Source organism: Elephas maximus, chromosome 17, assembly GCF_024166365.1.
Source record: "Elephas maximus indicus isolate mEleMax1 chromosome 17, mEleMax1 primary haplotype, whole genome shotgun sequence".
NCBI lineage: Eukaryota > Metazoa > Chordata > Mammalia > Proboscidea > Elephantidae > Elephas > Elephas maximus.
This window is the reverse complement of record NC_064835.1, coordinates 29,046,509-29,068,841: the sequence shown is the minus strand read 5'-3', so window position 1 is coordinate 29,068,841 and position 22,333 is coordinate 29,046,509. Positions and strand designations below refer to the sequence as shown.

General features: G+C 41.4%; 1 protein-coding gene across 4 annotated transcripts in view; it reads right to left on the bottom strand.

Moving 5' to 3' along the window:
• The window catches only part of FAM118B (family with sequence similarity 118 member B), a 75,848-nt gene that overhangs the window by 53,190 nt on the left and 325 nt on the right, over positions 1-22,333 (bottom strand). For 2 of the 4 annotated variants that reach the window (XM_049856521.1, XM_049856522.1), the window contains exon 1: positions 18,336-21,935. The exons of 1 other annotated variant lie outside the window; for it this stretch is intronic. The gene's annotated coding sequence lies outside the window, so the exon portion shown is untranslated. Of the gene's footprint in view, positions 1-18,335; positions 21,936-22,333 lie in introns of those variants that run through there. One more of the 4 variants, XM_049856519.1, reaches the window with a different exon arrangement.

Here is a 22,333-nt window from a genome sequence, read left to right as displayed (position 1 = left end):
GCTCCCCCAGATTTCTCCTAGACACCTTGGAGCAGCTCTGAAAGCTGGTTCCTACCCCTCCACCCCCATGACGGCTGTGAGACATGAAAGGCATCTGGGTTGTCTGTTAGGTGCCTAGGTAAGGCCTTAAAAGAGTCCCAAGAAGCATAAGAATCTGAGGTTATTTGGGAAGTAAGAGGGTAATTCCTGGGTAAGGCCCTGGAAGAGTCCCGAGAAGAGGGAGGAATTGACCACTGAGGGCATAAAAGGCTCAGGTACCTGTTAAGTTGGTGTACTTGATTAGGTTGTGTGAGTGTGTAAGTGTGTGTGTCTGGAGAAGGGAGAATGTTCAAGGGATCCCGAAATGCAGCCTGCTTTAAGATGCACTCTCAAGAACTGGGAACAGAGACTCGGAAAGACACGGCTCTGGTAGCATGCTTGTCTGCTTCCCACTTTCGTCTTTTGGAATATATGCAGAATAAAACCGTTCTTTTTGCTTTACCAAATTTTGTGTTTTCACTCTACAAGAGTTAGTTACTGCAGGGATTCTAAAACTGTGAATCCAGCTGACCTCACAGAGACCTGGACTGTACAGCAGAAGCTAGGATAGAGAGGTCCTATCTTCTGGACCCATGTGTTCCCACTCCACATCCCTTCAACACCAATGCGGGGTGAGTGCTCTCAGAAAATGAGTTTTTGCTTATTCTTTTTGTTCTTTTTCTCATGCTTTCTTTGGCATATTTGTTTGAAAAACTGGTTATTCGGTTAAGCAGAATCTTAGGTTTTTGCTGGATCCTTTCTTTTAAGAGTAATGTCTAGTAATCCTTGGTGAACTGCAGTTTAGGTCCAGATTTGGGCACGTGAAACATTAAAGAGGTTAATTCTATTTTCAAAAAGCTCTGAGCCACTGTAAGCCGCAAAAATTCGGGTATGAGTTGGCCAGTAAAAGCCATTTAGGTGGTCGCCAACACTCATCATGAGTGCTGAAGACTCCTGGGACAGGATAAGGTGGCTGTGAGACAAGCTGGAGCGCTAGGCTGCCTGTCACCCACAAGAAAACACTCACGCAACAAAGGTACACACTGGTCTGACCGAAACACTTTCCAAACTCCACGGCGTTCCTCGTTAGGTTTCTTCTTGTGGCCAGGGAAAACCTGGAAAACAGTGCTCTGTTCTGCCAAATTTGGAGGGAAAAGTGGTAGTCCCGTTTTACGATATTGTTTCTCAATAAAGAATCACAATGTTAAAATTAAAATCATCAGTGGATACTTTACTTTCCAATTGGAGGAACTAGTATATTTAAGGTCTAAAACAGGAGGTTAGGTCTCTAGCCAGCAGAATGAATTCAGTAAAAAAAAAACAACAAGGAAACCAAAAGCTCGAACCTTACAGCTTAACATCCTTGATAAATGAGTTTGGATTCTGCCCCTACTACTGAGACACTGGTGTGGGGTCCATATTTAGACACACTATAAATGGAGTATACCAGAAGTAGTTTGGAATTTCAGTGACTACTTTGGGAAAATGAGCTTTCATTTGTGTTGTCTCCTCGTCTTTGGGGAACTTTGCTTGATGCTCAGGTTTTGTCAAATAGTCTAACAGTCCTCCATCTGAGGCTTTGGCAAGTTAATAAGTTTTATCTAGAACCTGTTTTTGCCATTAAATTGTCAATCTTACCAAAAACTTCTATATGCACATCCTTGTTTTGTGCAGAATTGTTTGGTGAGTTTATGTGGTGTTTCCGTGTCCTTTTGTTGAGAGCTTGGTTCTGGTCTAAAATGTCGCGTCTAAGTTTCTGTCGGTATCAGGTTGGAGGTTACGGCTGACAACTGCTGTTTGTTGGTAAGGCTATCTTAGAACCTCAGTTCTTTCCTCATCCCAGAAAGATTGTCTTGTGCCTGTCTTATGATTTAGATTTTTAGGAGCTATATTGAAAAACTTTATGTTTAAGTCAATCATAAAAGCAAAGTGTTTCTAAGTAACTTAAGCTAGACATTATATGACATGTGTTTTATTTAAAGAAAAAGGATAATTTTGTCTTACAGTAAAATTAACTGCTCCAAAGTATGAAAAAGGAAAAAAAAAAAATTGCTAAAGGGCTTTGGTATTTACTGGGTAGATAAAATGTGATAAAGAGAAAGCAAAAGTGCTTTCCAAGGGAATAATAAAAGTGAAAGAAATTAGTTCTCTTTTTGCCTTTCAAAAATGCCTAGATCAATTTAAACATATGTAAAAAAAAAAATTTTTTAAACGAATTAGGATGACTGATTCCCCCTGTACCCCTCCCCCAGTCTCCCTAGCCAAGAATTGATGGATTCATTTACAAAATTGCTAAAGAACTTTAGTATTCACTGGGTAGAAAGGTTTTCAAAACTTAATTTAATTCAATTAATTCGATTTAACCATATGTAAATGAATCAGAATGGCCTGATCTTATCTTCTACCACGAGTCAAAAAATAGAGGGGGTGGGACAACATTAGGGTTCCCCAGTCCCCAAGGTCAAATAAGAATCACAATGAGATACATGTGAAATGGCCTGGGAGGATGTTTTCAACCCTAGCCAGACACTTAAGGTTACATCCATATCCGTGAGTTGGTCAGTTGAACAGACTGTGATTTCTAAAGCCAGCTGATAAAATCTTTAAGGGCTAAATTAGATTGGGAATATATGAGAAACAGTAAAAGTTGAATGAAAACTTAGAATGTTTAAACAGACTTTATTTCAACAACAGTTTTATATTTTATGGTATACAGGCTTCAAATAATTTCTAAGGCCTTTTAGGTAGCTTTTTGATGTTAAATTAAGCTCTTATATACTTTTGCTTTTTATGCCACAAGAGAAAGGATATATGTATGTGTATATTTGGGTCTGCTAATGAGCATGTTCATTTTTGCCATTTAAAGGGATGCAACATAAGAGGTATGCAACAAAGACAACATTTAAGAGGTTTATTAAAAAGAAATTTATTTGATATGGTCAAAAGTTTTATCTGTCTGACTAAAGTTTAATGGCTTAATTTATGAGATTTTTTGGAGTTTTAACATTAAATAAAATATAAAACAAAGAACTGGGTTTCTTGCTGCTAAAACAACATTTTCTTTGACTTCTGAGTTGAAAGTTACTTTATTCTTTGTGTAATCTGCCTCTGAGGCAGAGGTTTGGCCTCTCAGTAGAACAAGATTCCTGAGTTGAAAACCAAGCCACATGGCTTTCAGAAAAAAGCCAAGGTTTTGTACTTTAAGATCTTTGGTTAAATAACTTAAGTATTGTTTCACAGTGACCGATAATAAACTCCTGACAACTCTGAAACTTCATGGAAAGCCACAAAATTTTTTTCATAAAAGTGCTAAAAAGTTTTATTACACCAAAGGTGTTGTCAAAATTAAGAAAAATGCCTGATTCTCTCCGGGTTAAGACTGATATGTCAGCATTTCCTTTTGTGCTTTGAGTAGTGTTAGACACCAAATGCGTAATATTATAATTTTATTATTTCTTGATTGCTACCTTGTTCGCAACTGTATCAAAGCCAATGGTTTGACTGAGAATTCACATCATTTACCTATGAAGTTTCCTTTTATTATTATCCAGGTATTGAAAAATTTGATAATCTTGGTATATCTAAAGTTTTTTTTAACTGATTTTATTTGGCCTTTGCGTTATGCTTATAATTAATTTCTATCAGGTCTTTCACTATAAGAGCTATTATTTTTATAAGTTAATCATGGCCATATGAAGTTTGTCAGCTGCAGGTAAGTTTTTACTTTGCTGATTTGCTGAGAACGTTTGACCAAAATATCTCAACAAAAAGATGGGCTATACTGGACTTGTAAAATGGACTGTGACTAGACTGAATAACATTTCCAGAATTCCTACACAGAAGCTGACTGTGGCTGATTCAGAATCACGTGGAACAAAAAAATTAACTACCCAAGACTGAGTAAACGCTAGGAAGCTATGGGTTTTATGTGGGAATGCTGCTGATGTTTTAACGTCCTACTTTCGAGATACGAGAAAACATTTTGCTTTCTGAATTATTTGGCTACTGGGTTTAGATATTGTAACTCTTGAATTAGAAGTTTTTCTCTCATAAAAACAGCCTTGTGACACTACTGCTTCTGAGAAAGTGATCCATGACTGTTAATAGGCAGACCAAAGGGGGACAGCCTGCCCTCAAGAAGAATACTTAGTGTTTTAAGCAGATTACCTGAAGACTTCCAACAGGAGAGGGCCATCCTGTATCATCTTGTTAATCATGTTTTCTCTAATGGAAATCTCGTTGTCACATGTGGATTTTTCTGCCTTCTGTTTTCTCTAAACAAACTTTATGTGTGATAGATCCAACTATACTGGTTTTAAACAATCCCTTTCCAAATGACAGTAAGTTTATGTGGGCAATCTCTTGTTTAGATTCCTGGTGAATGCATGGGCAATGCACTTTGAGAATTTTAAGACTGCTTTTAGATATTCATAGTTATGATACTTGTAAATACTGAAAAGGTAATGTTAAATTGTTACACGCTATCAAAATAAAACAAGAGTCAAAAAGAAACCCACTGTAACAACACTCATGGTGTGACTAGTAGCTTTCATTCCTAGTTACGGTATAGCTGAACTAGACAAATCTTTTAAGAAATTTATCAGTCATTATGGGACAAATAACAAAGTTGCTAATGAGATAGACACAACAGTAATCTCTGACCTCATTAGCCAAGATGACATGAGATAACAAAATAGCCCAAAAAAGTGTAGTCTGTGTTGTAGCAAATACCTCTTGTTGCATTTGGATAAATAACACAAGAGAAGTAAAACAGGATATACAAAGAATTAAACAGCAAGCAACTTGGTTACACACTGTCACAGCCTTACAAACACCAGATTTATTTGGTTGGTTACCACCAGGAAAAAGTACATGGGCTAGATCACTACTGCAAGGGATACTGATAATCTTAGTCTGTATCCTGATAGTATCAGGCATAATAAAATTTATGTTCTATTGTCTTACACACCTAAAAGGGCAAAAGAAGGCTAAAATGTTGATGTACATTGAGTCTGCTCACTCCAGCAATACGATAGAAAATACTACTCTTAATATCCTGGTGAAGAACCAAATGGTATCCAGTGGAAAACCAGCACTCAGTCTAAAGAGCCTGCGATGGCCGCCATTTAGGAACTCGACTAAGTCCAGGTATTGATCCTCTATGTGTTATCTCCAATCTCTAATCAACAAGAGGCAATGATTTTAAAAATTACATTGAAACAATTATTCCCTGTCCTTGAGCATAGAGAATGTGACCCACCTGGAGCTGGGCTCACAAAGACTCATAAAGACACATCAACTGGGCCCTGAGGTACAAAGACAACGAAAAAAAAACCAAACCCAATGCCGTTGAGTCGATCCCGACTCCCAGCGACCCTACAGGACAGAGCAGAACTGCTCCATAGAGTTTCCGAGGAGTGCCTGGTGGATTCAAACTGCGGACCCTTTGGTTAGCAGCCGTAGCACTTAACCACTACGCCACCAGGGTTTCCATAAAGACAATAGCTAAGACAATCTGAAGGGGAAAAAAATGGGAATCTTTTAGTGAGACAGTCACATAAACAGGGCATAAAAGCCACTCTTTTTCTTTTAATATTTAGTAGTTATAAATCAACAAAAGGTCAGTAGCCAAAATGAAAGGCCTAGGTCCAATATTTACCCCTCTTCGAAAATATGCCAAACAATTTCGAGCCAGGATATAGTTAAAAATGAACAATGGTCTTGAATGACCAATGTCCAAAGAGAAATGAGAGGAGACAGAACTCCCACAGTGCTGTATGCTTTACCTGGCTTCCTCCCCTACAGTGCTGTACTACAAAATTGTTTCCTTTCCTGGGCTCCCCAAGCCCCAACCCTGAGCTTTGCATCTGAATCTTTTTGCTTGAAGATTATATGTAAACCCCATTGCACCCTGCGTAGTATGATTCAGAATGTTGCTGATGTAACTCGTATGAACTCGCTACTTGAAAACCCCTTTAAAAGTAACCTGCCTGCCCTTGGTGAGCAGTCTCGGCAGCAGTAAGCACCAACTGACTCCATTTCCTTATACAATGCAATAAAGGTGCTTTTTTGTTCTCCTACCTAGGTCTCTCATTTATTGGCCAATACAAGTCATGCTGAGTAAGAACCCGGGGCTTCCATCAGTAACATTAGTGTCTTAATAAAATTAACTTCTTAAACTAACTAGTTGATTCATTAAAAGAACAGTAGTGCCTGTTTCCTAAGTAGAGTAAATAAATAGTACACTTCTAGTGGCTGAGGGCAGTGAGAAAGTTGGGACAAATTGCACGAGTGGGAGCCCAGGAGGGAGTCAGCAGATGGCCAAACCCTCCCCCTGTCCATGTACATGGCTCTTAAAGAACCTATAAAATGGCGGTGAAACACTAAGTCTGATCACACACGGGGGGGCTGGCATTATATTAGTCCTGCCAGTAGATCTCAAGCCTGCTCCTTTGCCATAGGGTTAAAAACAAAGTATCTCTTAGGTAAGGCTGACCCTTAAGTGGGCAAAGGTACCTTAAGATAAGCAAGAGCTGAAGGGTAGGCTTCTGGTTTTAATTTCCACCAGCTGTCTGTCAGTTTGTCATACTGTGTTGGTCTGTGTGTTGCTACAATGCTGGAAGCTATGCCACTGGTATTTCAAATACCAACAGGGTCATCCATGGTGGACAGGTTTCAGCGGAGCTCCCAAACTAAGAATGAAAACCCTATGGATCACAACATAAAATACTGTCTGATATAACACTGGAAAATGAGTACCCTAGGCTGAAAGGCACTCAAAATACACAGTGGTTCCAACAACGGACTCGAGCACACCAACAATCCTGACGCTGGCAGAGTCCCAGACAACCTTTCATTCTGTCGTACAAGGGGTTGCCATGAGGTGGAACCAACTCCACGGCAGCTACCACCACCACCAGCCATTTATGTTTCCCACTGTGTGATGTACAGATACCATTGTGTTACTTTCCATGATACTTAAAATGTATAACTTTGTGACTTCTGTCTGCAAGTTTACCTCTTACTCTCTTTCCAAGTACCTATTAAAATGACAGCAGAGAAAAAAAACCTTAAAAACATAAAACCAAGAGTGAGGAAAACAGAGAAAACGTCACCAGATGGATCTGTCAATACGTTTTTACAGTGGGAAAGCAGGAGTTAGGGGCAGAGCTGAAAATGTGGGTTGGCATAAAGCCTCTGTAACTAACACACAAATTCTCGCCTTCACCTCCTGCTAAGCTAGGGATCTATCTCATCTATCTCCTCCGTCCCACTCTCCACCTCCAAACCCAGAGATTCAGAGAACAATGATTGGAATGGCTCCAGAGTCATGAACATCAGGCAGGGGTGAAGAGCTGAAACAGCAGGTATGTCAAAAGGTGCACGATGAAAGGTTATCCTTGCCCCGGCAACCGAAACACTGCCAGCTGAATGAACACCTGCAAACACACACACAATACATAGACTGTTATGGATTGAACTGTGTCCCCCCCCAAATATGTGTTGGAACCCTAACTTCTATACCTGTGGATATGGTCCCATTTGGAATAGGGTTCTTTCTTACGTTAATGATGCCAAATCAATGTAGGGTGTGTCTGAAGCCTAATCACTTTTGAGCTATAAAAAGAGCAGATTAGACACAGAGACCAGTAAGCACAAATGGGGGAAAGACAGACACTACCTGGAGATCACCAAGGAATGTGGAATTACAGAAGCTGAGAGTGGACAGAGGGAGAGCCTTCCCCTAGAGCTGGTGCCCTGAATTTGGACTCTTAGCCTCCTAACTGTGAGAAAATTAGTTTGTTAAAGCCACCCATTTGTGTTATTTCTGTTACAGCAGCACCAGGAGACTAAGAATTTGGTACTGAGAAGCAAGGGTGCTGTACTAACTAACAAATACCTAAATTGTGGAACCTGAACCGAACCCACTGTCGAGTCAATTCTGACTCACAGCAATCCTACTGGATAGGGTAGAACCGCCCCATAGGATTTCCAAGGAGTGCCTGGGGGGATTCAAACTGCTGACCTTTTTGTTAGCAGCCATAGCTCTTAACTACTATGCCACCGAGGTTTACAAAATGTGGAAAGGGTTTTGGAATTGGGTAATGGGTGGAGGCTGAAGGAATTTTGATGTGTTTCACAGTAAGGCACTAAATAGCCTTGAAGAGACTGTTGGTATAATTATGGACATTAAGGGTGATTCTGATGAGGGCTCCGAAAGAATCTGGCACTGTGGGGAAAGCAGCTATCGCCTTGACTAGAATGTTGCTAGAAATGTGGACCTTAAACGTGCTCCTGGTGAGGCTGTACAAGGATGAATATGTCGCTGGGCACTGAAGGGAAGACGATCATTTTTAAAGCGAGGCAAAGACCTTGTCTGAATTATGTTTGAATGTTTTGTGGAAGGTAAAACTTGTAAGTGATGAACTCAGATATTTAGCTGAGGAGATTTCTAAGCAAAATCTTTAAGATGCAGTGTGGTTTTTCCTTGCTGCTGATAGCAAACTGTGGGAGGAAAGAGGCTTAAAAATGAACTGTGCAAGATGAAGGCAGAAGTTAAAGATTTGGAAGATTGTGTTGTACAAACTAAGGAAATGTGTCCTGAAATTTTCACCAAGGGCGTGGCTGCACAATCTCCTGCTGTACAGGTTAGGCCTGTGACTGACGGAGTTTATCCACCACTCCTGCAGAAATTTCTTTGGCTTAGAATGAAAGGGACAGAAAAAGAATGAAACGAAGAAAAGCCGTTCGCCTCTTGGAATTATATAGACAGGAAGCTGCTAGGTTGCAAACATCTGTTGTCCTCCAAGAAAAGAAAATGACCATCCCAGGAGCAGTTCAGAGATCAGCAGAACTGTTGGAAGGAACATGGGAAGCAAGGCTACCTCAGTTTCAAAGGGTAGAGTCAGGTCTCCCGGGTTTCAAAGAGCCCAGTCACCAGGACCTTGGTTCTGGAAGGCTGTCCATTCATGTGTGCCAAGAGAATGGTTCCACTGCCCACAGCTGAGAAGGTGGGGCTGCCATGCCCAAGGGCCAGGAAAGCAGAGTTGCCCAGGGCCAATGAGTTGGGGTCATCATTCAGGTGGACCTGGCGAATGGGGCCATGCAAAGCTGAGAGAGCAGGATTGCTATCCCAGTGGACCTGGAAGGCAGGTGTTCCACCCAGGGCCGAGGGGCCTCCACCCAGAATTTGGAGAACACTGACTACACTCAGAGTTTGGAGGGTAGGGTCATTGCCCAGATGGTCCCAGAGAATGGGATTATTCTCAAGCCTTGAGAGCTAATGAAATTTGCTCTGCTGGGCTGTGGACTTATTTGGCATCCATGATTTCTTCCATCTGGAATGGAATGTCTGTCTTGTGCCCATTCCACCACTGTACTTCAGAAGCAGATAACTTGTATTCCAGGTTTCAAAGGTTCACCGATGGAGAGGAATTTTTCCCAGGAATGGGATATGCCTACAGTCTCATCCATACTGGGCAAGATGATTTAGATAATTCAGAAGATTAGATTTTGCACTTAGAGTTGATTTAAGACTTTTGCGGTGATGTGATAGGGTCAATGTATTTTGCACATGGGAAGGACATAAATTTTGGAGGGCCAAAGGGTAAAATGTTATGTACTGAACTGTGTTCCCACAAAATATGTGTTGGAATCCCAACCCCTATACCTGTGGGGGAGCTCTGGTGGCATAGTAAAGAACTTGGCTGCTAACCAAATGGTCAGGAGTTCATATCCACCAGCTGTTCCCTGGAAATTCTATGGGGCAGTCCTACTATGTCCTAAAGGGTCACTATGAGTCAGTATTGATTCCACGGTAACAAGTTTGGGTTGGTATACCTGTGGATGTAATCCCACTTGTAAAAGCGTTTTCTTTGTTATATTAGGGAAGGCCACATTGGTGTAGCATGTATCTTAAACCTCATCACTTTGAGACGTAAAAAGAGCAGATCTGACACAGAGACACGCAAGCACAAATGGAAGAGACCACCAAGGAACACTGGGGCTAGAGAAACTTAGGCAAGGATTTTCTCCCAGAGTGGACAGACAGGGAACCTTCCTCTAACCTCCTAAACTGTGAGGAAATAAATTTCTGTTCATTAAAGCCACCTACTTGTGTTATTTGTTACAGCAGCAATAGGAAACTAAGACACATACCAATTACTTTCCCTACAGGAATGCCCACTACTCAACAAAGCTCTTCTTGGTACTGCATCCTTTAAAAAAAAAAAAAAAGAACAAACAGCCAGGGATCATCAGATATTTCAAGAAATCCCAACATTAAAGTGCTCATTCATTCCTTCAAGAAATTATTTAGTATGTATCTGCTATAAGCCAGGTGTTGTTCTAGATACTAGACATATGATGGTGAACAAAACAGACAAAAATCCCTGCCCTCATAGAATTTATACTTGAGTGGTAGAGGAGACAAGCAAATAAAATATGTGGTATGCTAGATGGTGGTAAACACTCCTGGAGAAAAATAAGGCAGGGAAGGAGGATGGCTGTTTGTACTTTTACAAAGCCAGATCACCCCTCTAAGGTGACATTTAAGCAAAGACTTGAGGAGGTGAGGAAACAAGTCACTGGATGTCTGAGGGAAGATACAATCCAGGCAGAGAGAAGTACAAGTGCAAAGGCCCTGAATAACCTGGAGGAAATGGAGCCAACACAGTGAGCAGAAGAAAACCAATAAACTGTAACAGTCCCACTTTGAGGCTGTTGTACTATATAACAAGAATGGAAATTATGAAAGCAGATTTTAAAAAAGATGGTTAGAAAAATCAGAGAAATAAGATGAGAAAATGTCCCAGAAGTGAAGGACATGAATTTCTATAATAAAAGGCTCAACCAAGTACCCAGGACAATGAAGAAAGACCCACACATGGTACATCATCATGAGATCTCAGGACACCACGGATAGAGAGAGAATATCCATGCAATTTCCAGTGAGAGAGAAAAGAAAAAAACCAAACCAAGAAATGGTCACATAAAACAGATCTGAATCACTGTGCCTCTAGAGCAGTTTCAGATATCAGGAGACGGTACAGAAATGCCTTCAAAATTCTGAGGGAAAATTACTTCCAACCTAGAATTCTATAACCTGTTGTCTTAGGCTGCGTTCTCTAGAGAAGCAAAACAAGTAAAGCATATAAATAAGTATGTAACTGAAACTAAACTGAACCCCTTGCCATCAAGTCAATTCCGAATCACAGCGACCCTACAGGACAGAGAAGAACTGCCCCATCGGGTTTCCTGGTGGATTCGAACTGCTGACCTTTGGGTTAGCAGCTGTAGCTCTTAACCACTATGCCACCAGGGTTTCCAAAATATGTATACAGGGAGATTTGTATCAGGAAATGGCTTACATGGTTATAGAGGCTGGAACGTCCCAAGTCCGTGGGTCAGGGGAGAGGCTTTTCCTGAGTCACAGGACTGGTGAACTCAAGATTGGCAGGCTAGAGAGCAGGGCTCTTGCTCACAGGCTGCAAAGACAGACAAATTCTAAGATCGGCAGGCAAGACCGCAGGTAAGCTGCTGGCTCAAATTGCAAGAACCAGAGGTCAGATAAACAGGAGCCAGCTACAGGATCCAGAGCGAGCAAAAGCCCCCGAGCCTTGCTAGAACGTCCACTTACATTTGATGCAGACCACACACTCAAAGAAACTCCCTTTCAGCTGACTGGCTACTCACAGAGGATTCCATCATAGAGGTGATCACATTATATCAAATCTCATCACGGATGTGATCACAACATCATACAACTATCAAACCACTGAGAATCATGGCCCAGCCAAGCTGACACACAACCTTAACCATCACACCTGCCAAACCATCAAACCAGTGTGTAGGCAAAATAAAGTCATTCTGAGACTTCTTATGAAATTACTGGAGTATGTGCTTGAAGAAGATAAGGTCATAAACCAAGAAAGGGGAAGACACGGGTTCGAGCACAGAAGAGTGAAGGATGGTTCCAGGAAGACAGGTGGAATGCTGTAGAGAGAGGAAGAAGAAGACGCAGGGCTCCAACAAAAAAGTGGAAGTGATATATTTGAGTTCATGAAAAATGTTATTAATAAGATCATGGCGGGTATGTTGGGCCATTTGGGGAAAAAGTAACGGGATGTATATGAAACATGAGAGGCGTGGCTGTGGCTGTGACAGCTCATCTAGCTCAACAGTGAACTATATTTGGCAGAGGTGCAAGTACATAAAAGCTGCCTGTTTTAACCAAAAATTACAATGCATCTCTGTTAGGGGATGGCAGGTATGGAAAGGGAAGCAAGGGGTGGGGCAGAAGAACTGAGCCCTTATCTACCACAGCAGGAAATCAACAGGTGCAAAACTGCAAAAAAAGAAGTAACATATCAAATAATTTAAAAATATGAAGATAATGCAGAGGAAAGGGGAAAAGAACTGGGTAGTTGTTTTAAAGAATGAGAGTGAAGTGGGGAGGACTGAGGAGAACTGTTTTCTTCATTATCAGTCTTTTTAGTACTATTTGACTTGTTAAACCACATACATGAATTACTTTGATAAAAACAAAAGAAAGTAGCAGCATTTTAAAATTTGAAGATTTTCTCTCTACATCTTTTAGCAGCCTTATCTCTTGTCTGGTATACCCCAAAATGAAAGAACTCTTGGCCCAGTCCTGCTTGTCTACACTGCTTTTAACCAGTCTTCTAGCAGTGTCCCCCAAAGCTTTCTGAAGAATCCCCAGATTGCTTGCTGAGTGGGAGCCGAGGGAGGGAAACTGACTGCTGGGCTCTATTTCAGCCTTTACTGAAACAAAATTTCTACAGAAGCAATCTGGTAATATTCACAAGCGCCTCAGGTGATTCTTATCAAGCAAGCTGCAGAACTGCTGACTAGCACATAGGGATCTCAGTGTGGACTGGTTTTCTAAATTGGTTAACAACTCTTGTTAACAGCAGTTAAACAAGTGTTAATGCAACAGTTATCTTCATTAAACAATGTAATGAGAGGCATACTGTTCCAATCACTAACAGTTTAAAAGAAGACACACACACCACCAACAATCCACATATTTTATTAGTCCTTGCTCAAAAATTTTCAACCACTACAGAAAAGAGGTTTAGTCTACCTAAGCAACTATTTGTTCTAAATGCCTTCTTGAATTTCTCTAGGGATCCTGATATCCTCTGACTTTTATCCAACCACAGGGTTTAACAGTTCCTCAATTTTCCTGGTTCTGGAAACCAGGCTCACCCTCCTTTCAGTTTACATTCCTTTTCCCATATTCACAATGATTACTCTGGTCATTTTCATTTATATAATCCCATAAAATACACACTGTAGTTCTTTAAAGTTCTGAAAATGCTCTAATGTAATTTTATTTTAACTTGTAATTATGAATGTTACTGAATAATAATTCGAGTCCCTACCGATAGTGCCAGTTGCCATCAAGTAAATTCTGACTCATGGAGACCCCATGTGTTGCAGAGTAGAACTGCTCCACAGCGCTTTCAATGGCTGATTATTCAGTAGCTGGCCAGGCCTTTATTTTTTATAATTTATTTCTATTGTTGTTGATATACAGAGCAGAACATACACCACTTCAACAGTTTCTACAGGTACAACTCAGTAACACTGATTACATTCCTCGAGCTGTGCAAACATTCTTGTCCTCCTTTTCTGAGTTGTCCCCCCCTTAATGTCATCTCACTGCCCTCTAAATTTCCTATCTTTTGAGTTGCTGTTGTCAGTTAGAACCAATACTGATAGATATTAAAAGAGAACAATGCTCAAGGCAGACACTCTGTTAAACTACTGTTTGGTTTTAAGAAGACTTCAAGAGAAATTTTTGGTTTAAGGTTTAAAGATTATCCCAGGGCAACAGTTTCAGGGGCTCAACCAGCTTCCAAGGCTCCAAACAACTGGATTCCATGAGAATCTGAAATCCTATTCTGCATTTCACCCCTTTTGATCAGGATTTTTCTATAGAATAGTTGATCAAAATGTTCAGTAATGGCAGTTGGGCACCGTTCAGTACTTCTGGTCTCACGGCAAAGGAGGCAGGGTGTTCATGGAGGCAATTAGCCACACATTCCATTTCCTCCTTCTATTCCTCTCTTGGAAACACTGGTGGCATAGTGGTTAAGTGCAACGGCTGCTAACCAAGACGTCAGCAGTTCGAATTCGCTAGGCGCTCCTTGGAAACTCTATGGGGCAATTCTACTCTGTCCTATAGGGTCACTGTGAGTCAGAATTGACTCGATGGCAACAGGTTTGGTTTTTGGTATCAAGACTTCATTTCTTACTGGCTGAGTAGTATTTCATTGTATGTATGTACCACATTTTATCATTCATTCATCGATGGGCATTTAAGTTGTTTTACCTTTTGGCTACTGTGAATAGTGCTGCAACGAACACTGGTATACAAGTCTCTGAGTCTCTGCTTTCAGGTTTTTTTTGGTACATAGCTAATAGTGAAATTGCTGGATCATATGGTAGTTCTATTTTTTTTGTTGTTTTTGTTTTTAGGAATTGCCACTCTCTTTTCCACAACTGCTATACCACTTTGCATTCCCATCAGCGGTGGATAAGAGTTCCAATTCCCCACATTCTTGCCGATGTTTATTTATTTATTTTTTTAATCTTAGCCATTGTCTTAGGCTGAGTTCTCTAGAGAAGCAAAACCAGTGAAGCAAATATATATATGGGGGTGGGGAAGATTGATTTATATCCAGCAAATGGCTCATGGGGTTGCAGAGGCTGGAAAGTCCCAAGTCAAGGGGTCAGGTGTCAGGCTAGAGGCTTCTCCTGACTTGTAGAGCTGCAGGGGTTGATGAACCCAAGATCAGCAGGTCAGGCGGCAGGCTACTGGCTCAAGTCCCAAGAACCAGAGTTCTGATGAAGACAAGTTGCAAGCAGGATCCAGAGCACAGCAAAGGCCAGGGAACTTTGCCAGAAAGTCCATATATATTGAATACAGGCCATACCAAGGAAAATTTCCTTTCAACTGACTGGCTGCTCATAGCAGAGCTCATCACGGAGGTGATTACATTGTATCAGATCTCATCACGGAGATAATTACAACAGCACATGACTATATCATGACTGCCAAACTACTGAGAATCACGGCCCAGCCAAGTTGACACACAACCTTAACCATCACAGCCAGCCTAAACCAAATCAAACCTATTGCTGTTGAGTCAATTCCCAACTCATAGCGACCCTACAGAACAGAGTTGAACTGCCCCATAGCGTTTCCAAGGAGCAAATGGTGGATTCAAACTGCTGACCTTTTGGTTAGCAGCTGAGCTCTTAACCACTGTGCTGTCACGGCTGGACAGCCATCCTAGTGGGAGTGAAATGGTATCTCACTGTGGTTTTGATTTGCATTTCTCTGATGGCTAATCACGTTGAGCATCTTTTCATGTGTTTAGTGGGTGGCCATCTGAATGTCCTCTTGGGTGAAATGTTTACTCAAGTCCTTTGCCCCTTTTATGATTGGGTTGTCTTTTTGTTGTTGCTGAAGTTTTACGTATATTTTGGTTATGAGATTCTTATCAATTTACGGTTTTTGAAGATATCCTCTCAACTGGTAGCTCATCTTTTCACTTTTCTCGTTAATTAAATAGAAAAGCATTTAGTTTTAATGAGGTCCTATTAATTTATTTTGTTTTTTGTTGTCTGTGTTTTTGTTATTATATTATCCACAGTCGAAAGCCAGGCCTGACAGCGTTGCCCCTACATTTTCTTCTAAGAATTTGGATGGGTTTAGTTTTTACCTTTAGGTCTTTAAAATCTTTTTAACTTGTTTTTTGTGCATGGTGTGAGGCACGGATCCTGTTTCATTTTTTCTGGACGTGGCAGGCCCTCCTCCCGAGGTATCTCTGGGTAAGTTCAAACTGCCAATCTTTGGTTAGTAGCTGAGCATTTGGCCGTTTGTACCACCCAGGGACTACGCTTTAAGTCACCGTAAATACTTATCTTACTGCCCATCACAACAATCTTATTACATTATATATGAAGACGCTGGGCTCAGGGAGAGTTAACACTTGTAAAGGACAAAGCTCAGCTGAAACTCCAGTTGAGTGTTTCAGAGCTCATTACTCTTTGTACATACCAAGTTGCCTCACTTCCAGCAAGCCCTGGAACATGAGAGATCTGAATGGAATTTTAGAGATCTAGTAGTTCAACCCACTTCTCTTTCTGGAGGAGCAGCTTAAGGTCTAAAATCTTGAAGTGAGTCACCTGAGTGGCAGAATTAGACTAAAATCCATACCTCAATAAACATTTATGCATGTGGTGCTATCCTATGTGCTGGGAATAGCTAATATCTACTGACCATCACCCATGTGCTGGGCTCTACCATGAGCTTTAACATGCACCCACTCACTCAATCCTCATGACAGTCCTAAGGGAGATGTTATTAGCCACATTTTACAGGATAAAAAACTAAGAGTGTGAGAGGATAAGTAACCTACACCAGATGACACAGCTACTAAGTAGCAGAGCCAGGATTTGAAACCCAGTCTGTCTGACTCCAAACCGGAAGCTCTCAGGCACTGAGCTCTATTCATCCTCAAGGTTTTACACTCCACATGTCTCTTCTATATGCCCCATATGGTGCTGCCCATGAAAGTGTACACGATTTGTAGATTGTTTTTGGATCGCAATTCAAACAAATCAAACTGTTAAAAATGTGTAACAGAAGACACAGTGCTTGGGGGCACTGTGCTTTTGTAAGGGTGCTAGGAAAATTGGGGAATGGTTAATCTTGATGGTTGAACAACATGATGAACATAGTATCACTGAACTGTACATGTGAAGACTGCAGAAATGGCAAATGTTTTGTTACCTATATACTTACCACAATCAAAAAAGCTTATCAAAATAAAAATCAGCCATTACGTCTCGGGTATTAAATGCTAGCAAGTGGCAATCGAAGATGCATAAATTGGTCTCAACCCACCTGGAGCAAAGGAGAATGAAGAACACCAAAGACACAAGGTATATATGAGCTCAAGAAACAGAAAGGGCCACATAAATCAGAAACTACATCAGCCTGAGACCAGAAGAACTAGATGGTGCCTGGCTACAGCGATCACTGCCCTGATAGGGAACACAACAGAGTCCCTGATGGAGCAGAAGAAGAGTAGGATGCAGATCTTAAATTCTCATAAAAAGACCAAGCTTAATGGTCTGACTGAGACCAGAGGGACCCTGACGGGCATGGTCCCCGGACCCTTTGATAGCCCAAATGGGAACCATTCCCGAAGCCAACTCTACAGACAGGGATTGGCCTGGACTATAAGACAGACAATGATGCTGGTGAGGAGTGGACTTCATGGCTCAAGTAGACACATGAGACTATGTGGGCAACTCCTGTCTAGTGCTGAGATGAGCAGGAAGAGGGGGACAGGAGCTGGTTGAATGGACAAGGGGAATACAGGGTGGAGAGAAGGAATGTGCTCTCTCATTAAAGGAAGAGCAGCTGGGAGTGCATGGTGGGGTATGATGGCTTCTTGTATGAGAGACTGACTTGATTCGTAAACTTTCACCTAGAGCACAATAAGTAAATTAAAAAAAAAAAATCAGCCATTAAAAAAAAGAGAGAGACAGGAACATCTGTGCACTGACTGGCTGCTTGGTGATGCTGAGGAACACATTTTTTTTTTTAAGGTGTGACAATGGTATTGTAGTTATATTAAAAACAAGTCATGTTTTAGGGATATACACTGAAGCATTCACAGATGAAATGGTATGTCTGGGATTCAAAATCATCTGGGAAGTAAGGGTAGATGTGCAGAATAGACAGGGTCTGAGTTGGGTAATTGTAGAAGCTGGCTGACAGGCACATGGGGGGGGATCCTTATTTTCTCTACTTCTGTGAATATTTGAAATGTTACTCAATGTTTTAAAAAAAATCATGATAAAAAGATGGGGGGGAGGACCACGATATCAATGCTATTTGAGAAACAGAACCATGAATGATTTTTTCCCTTTCTATTTTTTACATTTTCTGTAAGTATTATTTTTATAAAGGAAAATATAAAATAAGCTATTTAAAGAAAAACCATTTACTCCTTGAACTCCTGATCCGGGATATTCCCTATCTTCTATACATGGGTAGAACAAGACAGCCCATAATCCAGTGAGGCCGGAACATCATGACAAAAGCATCTCCCAGGCCACTTTGTAAGAACAAGTAGGGTCTTTAAAAATAAACTAGCTAAGAGCATAAACATGAAACAGATTAGTGGCCAATTTAATAAAAATAGCCAATGACACAATTCCCCTTGTTAGGCAGGATTTTAGGTCAAAGATCCAGGATGTATAAAGCCTACCTTCCTAATGGTTAGATGTGCCACAGGACAGGGATCTCCTCAGCCTTTGATGCTGCCAGAGTTCCCAGGTTACTTTCTGTGGGCCACCTCCAGTTTTCCCCTGTGACAGAATAATTATTTTCATGTGTCCCATAGTATGAAAAAGTCTGGGAAGCACTGGTTTAAGCTAGCCCTGCCTTGGTAATTCCTCAAAAGCTGAATAAACATATAATGAAGGACAAAAGTACAGTGGAATTTCCTTCAAATGCTGGTATGGAAGAAAGGACTAACACTCGAGTTACAGGCGTATACAGAACCTGGTATATTTTTCTCTATCTGCATCCCCTCCCATGCTCCATTTAGGATATCTTAAGTATATTCTAACACCACTCAGTTAAGTAACCTCCACATATAAACATTAGCCCAGGTAGCCCAAGGTTCAAGTCTCAGGACAAGAGCAAATCCTGATTCCCTGTGCCAACGGTAAATGCAACTGAGACAAGCCTGAAATAACGTGTTAGAGATAATATTGCACTTATTAAGGCCAAAGGAGAAGTACTTAAGTGTCAGTGGAAAATCGTCATAGAAGCTTAGAGCTGTAAGAATCTTCTTTTAAAAGACAAGAAACTGAAAACTAAATTACTTACTTACAGTCACAAGTAGCAGAACTGGTACCAGCACCCAGATCTCCTAGCTCCCAACTACTATACTTTCCAGGACACCTCCAGGAAGTTCCTGCTAATTGCTTCTTTTAAGCTCTCTAAAACCACAAAACAATGTCCAAGGACTTCCTTCTTGTCATGGATTGAAGTGTGTCCCCCCAAAATATATGTCAACTTGGCTAGGCCTTGATTCTCAGTATTGTGTGGTTGTCCTCCATTTTGTCATCGATTTTCCTCCATTTTGTGATGTGTTGTAAATCCTTGCCTCTATGCCCGTGGTTATAGTCTCATTTGGGAGTGAGCCACTCGTTATGCTAATGAGGCAGGATTAGGTCATGTTAATGATGATCTGGGTGGGATGTAACATCCTGGGGTATGGCCTGCACCTCTTAATTTACAAGAGATAAAAGGAAAGAAACGCAAGCGGAGACCTGACTACCGCCAAGAAAGAAGAGCTGGGAGCAGAGTGCCTCCTTTGGACCCAGGGTCCCTATGCTGATAACCTCCTAGACCCAGGGGAAGACTAATACCAACACACACAAAGATCTCCAAGGAATGCCAGGCCCACAGAAGTTGAAAGGAGACAAGGACCTTCCCCCAGGGCTGACAGACGGAAGGCATTCCCCTAGAGATGGTGTCCCAAATTCGGACTTCTAGCCTCCTAAACTGTGAGAGAATAAATTTCCATTTGCTAAAGCCATCCACTTGTGGTATTTCTGTTACAGAAGCACTAGATCTAAGACACTGGTCTTCAAGGAAATGGAATCTCTGGTTAATCTGCAACTAGCAAATCACTGGGGACGCAGAATTTAACTTTATGCCACTAATTAATCTTAATTTTTGATACTTAAAGACAAGTTTCTTTATTAATCAGTCCTTGTTCATATTTGTGAAACGTCAAAGCACCCTTTTTGTTCTTCCATAGATTAGAAAATATACTTAGAAACTAGTTACCACATTCTTCTTTATGTAGTTTTGAGGGCACATATTATGATACGTCAAAATCTACGTCATTAAGCCATGTTTCAACAGAGCTATGCTCTCTAAGCATAAATACACTACTAGTGGCATTTTCCTCCTTGTACTGAGAATCCAAACAAGAGGAGTTCTCAACCAAAAAGAGAATATAAGATTGGTGCAGAAGCTGAAAAAATTAACCGCCTAAAATAGGATCAACTGAATGAGGAAGGGGGAGGAGGTAATACAGATTAAACAACAACAATAAAAAAAGACATTTGCATACTCAGAGGGCAACTTCACCAGATGCATAGGAGGAACATTAAGACCCAGTAACTTCAGCACCCATATTGGCTAAAGCTGTACTGTGACACCAAACAAACAAAAAACTTATAATCCTTTAAATTTCTCTTACACAGTTTCAACCAAGAAAATCCTAAAAGTTCCTTCTCCAGAAAACGGATAACCAGTGTTTTTATTCTTAGACATAACACTGCACTGCATGCTTTGGGTGAACCTGAAACCCAAGAACACAAGCTCTGTGTCACTAGCAATGACGTCTGAGTAGGTTCCTCATTTTGTTTCTTGCCACAAGCCAATTCTACAAATACAGGTGTTGTTTTTTGAATGCCACAGGGACAGGTTACGGTAGAAACAAGTTCTCCCAGGCCCTACACAAAGCCATAAAAGTTCTATACCCAAAACAGGTTTGTAATTAATGTAATGGTGTGAATTTAAGGCCTGATGCTCAAATTTCAGGGTCTATTATTTGAGAACTATAATTTTTCCCCCTTTGTTAGGATGCAGCAAGTATAACCCCTGGAAACGGGGCTTCATGTACCTAAGTAACAAGTGATGTGCAACCATTTAGTGAAAAGTAGAATCTAGGTCTGGAGTATGTCAGTAAAAGGTAGTAATTATTTTAGGAAAGAATTTCTCGACTTGAATAAACCTACATCTTACCTGTTAACAGCAGATGTTTCCCAATATCCCTTGGAATTCTTTTTATTTATATCCTGCTCACCTGCCTTTTACAGAAACACACACAAACCTTCTTTCCTACTCTTCATAAAAATATTTCTCCCCATTCTTCACATCAAAAACTGACAGAAATAAGACGATTCAAACGTTCAGACACACCTAACACATCCGTGATGTACTTCAGCCAACTAACAAATATCTGTGAGTTTACTACGTGCCAGGCATGGGGATAAAAAAATGAGTAAGTCCTGAAGGGACTCACACACAGTTCAATACCAGCTGTCAATGGTATTTAAGCAATTCAAACTCAAAGTACAATACACCTAGGGAGTCAAATACCACTGAATGAGGCATAACCTCATTACTTTCCGTCCAGGCTGCTGCATCCTAGATGATTTTCCTGCTACCCAAAAAGATGATTTTCCTGCTACCCAAAGCTCTTCCTTTTTCAATCTGTCCTGCATTCACATACCAGGCTCATTTCTAGAGTTCCACACTCAAGGAGTCTCCCCTCTCCTCAAGAAGCTACCAAAATTCCCCACTACATCACACCTAGTTTAAACTCTTCTTCCATTTAAAGTCTTCTACGGGCCAGCTCCTTTAGGGCGCTCTGAGTCGGCATCGACTCGACGGCAACGGGTTTGGTTGGTTTTTTTATAGGCTAGCTCCACTTACGTGTTTAACTTTATTTCATGCTCGAGGTGGCTCCCTCCTGCCAATTCCTTCTGAAGGTGCCTCCGCCTCCAGACCTACTCTAACTCCTCAGGCAGCCTCAATTCTAAGCAGCCGTAAAAAACTGTTTCTTCTGTCGTCTACAGAGATCCCTTAGTTTTCAGGACACCCCTTCAGAACTCGGCATTGGATTTCTTAATAAATGGCAGGTATGGCCAAGGTATGTTAACACTACCATCTCAACCAGATCTTCCTTTCTCCAGCCATCGCTTTGTGAAGGCAAAGAGGGTCGCTTGTAATCTGGGGATGGGAGAGAGGGTTTGGGCTGCTGCAAACTACCAGGGGGAAAAAATAAAGGAGGCAGAGGGGAGAAGGGGAACGTCTGTGTCCCGTAAGTCTATTTTTGGGGAGGTGGAGGGTGAGGGGAGGTGGAGGGTGAGGGGAGGTGGAGGGTGAGGGGAGGTGGAGGGTGAGGGGAGGTGGAGGGTGAGGGGAGGTGGAGAGGAGACCCCCAGGAAATAATTCTTGAAGGAGGACAGAAGTCCAAGGTGCTCTCTGGGAAGGCAATACCGGCTGGGGCCCCTAGAAAACGGAAGGTCTCCCATTATCTCTAGGAGAGAAGGGCAGGTTACAACGTGAAACAAAGACGTTGAGAGTCGGGGAGGTGAGGCTCCAGAGATCCGGGCATCTCCGAAGGCTAAGGAGTAAGGAAGCGAGAGGGGACACGACGCGTCCCTTAGGGGACGA